Raw genomic sequence first — 1,976 nt, 5'->3', positions numbered from 1 at the left:
TAGATGGCGATGTTCCTTTCCATAGAAAGTCGGACAGAACATGGGAGACGCTTTCGAACAATGCCAAATCAAAGACATGGGTTGCATGCTCTGTGAAGAGTTTGCCGTTTTCCAGTTCTGTTTTGGTTGATTGAGCCATTGGAGCTAGTGTTTAAAGGTTCAGTTCAGTCCGGTTTTTTGCCCCGAAAACGCGCAACCATGGACTGCAACCGGTCCAGGACCGACCCAGATATTGAGGGAACCGAACCGAACCACCTAGGACCGGTCTTTTGCGGTCCATGATACCGGTTCAGACCGATCCAGACCGGTTTTTTTGCGTATAATTTATTATACCAATATAAACCATTTGTATCTCAACCATTATTACTCTGAAAAATAAACGGGTTATATAAAATAGTAAAGCATATAAATACCCGTCATTCTACCAATTTTCAAGAGATTTAATGAAAATTTGACATAGCTATGACTGAAACTGAATTACATCTCATAGAGACTCGGGTAAAATATGGATTTGGTTATATCTTTTAAAGCATATAAATACCCGTCATTCTACCTATTTTCAAGAGATTTAATGAAAATCTGACATAGCTATGACTGAAACCGAATTACATCTCATAGAGACTCGGGTAAAATATGGATTTGGTTATATCTTTCTCAATTCTTAACCGTTTTTGATGAAACAAAAACCCAATAAAAGGCAATAAACGTGGTTACAAGGCTATGTAACGCATGTGACCGTTTAACCGGTTGCAACCGATTAAAACCGGTCTTTGAACGGTTTTGAAAGATTTTCGAAATGAGGCAACCGGCAACCGGACCAACCCCAAATTGGGGCAACTGCAACCGAAAAAAAGACCGGACCATGGTCCGGTTCAGTTCGGTCCACCCGTTTCTTGCGGTCCTATGGACTGAACCTTTAAACACTAATTGGAGCAAGGGACTTGACATGCAACAGAAGGTCAGCTGGCCTTCCCAGTCATCAGTAGCTCGACCCTACCATCCAGCTCTTGGGTGCAGCTTCAGTCTCTTGAGGATATGTCGTAAGTAAAAGAACAACAATGATGAAAGAAATAAGAAAGGAAAGTATGTGTGCACACAACAAAGTCCAGAGCCAAACCTTCAGATTCCACCAAAAGAGCCAAATGAAGAAGTTGCCGATGATGATGTCATACAAGGGCAGCATTTACAGTTAGTTGCCGGTTATTGGATGAAGGGTTAGAGGTTGAACACTCTGACTCAAATGCTGGTTGAAGCTGGTGACCTCCCACCATGCCTCTGAGGCTCTGCCATAGTGCAGGAGCAGATTGCTGGACATTGCTGGGCGGTGACCAACTTCTGCAGCATACTTGATACATGCAGTGGGAGCTGAGTGACTGGCCTGTTCCACAATGATATCCTGCTCCTCATCATCTACCTCTAGTGTTTAAAGGTTCAGTCCATAGGACTGCCAAAAACCAGTGGACTTAACTGAACTAGACCATGGACCGGTCTTTTTTTCAGTTGCAGTTGCCCCAATTTGGGGTTAGTCCAGTTCATTTTGAAAATCTTTTAAAACCATTCAAATACCACTTTTAATCTGTTGCAACCAGTTAAATGGTCACAGGTGTTATGTACCCTTGTAACCATGTTTATTACCTTTTATTGGATTTTTGTTTCATGTGTCAAATATTCATTAAATTTCTTACAAATTTGTAGAATGACCGTGAAATATCCATTGAAATCCCATAGGGATTCATATGAAAATTGCATTGAAATATCCATTGAAAGCGCAATTATGTTCATATGAAGTAGCCTTATGAAATAAGCAGACAATTGAATGGAATGCTCTGCCTATGCCTTATGAGAGAAGGACAGGCAATCTAACAAAAGAAATACATAGACACAACAATGATACATTTCGTTGAACCACTAAGCATTATAAACAATTGCCAGAAGTTAGCTCCAGGCACTTGTCTGGTTTTTATCATAAAAAGTGG

The sequence above is a fragment of the Laccaria bicolor genome, genomic scaffold (genome assembly GCF_000143565.1).
Source record: "Laccaria bicolor S238N-H82 LACBIscaffold_37 genomic scaffold, whole genome shotgun sequence".
Taxonomy (NCBI): Eukaryota; Fungi; Basidiomycota; class Agaricomycetes; order Agaricales; family Hydnangiaceae; genus Laccaria; species Laccaria bicolor.
The sequence above is the reverse complement of the archived record's forward strand: the minus strand, read 5'-3'. Positions refer to the sequence as shown.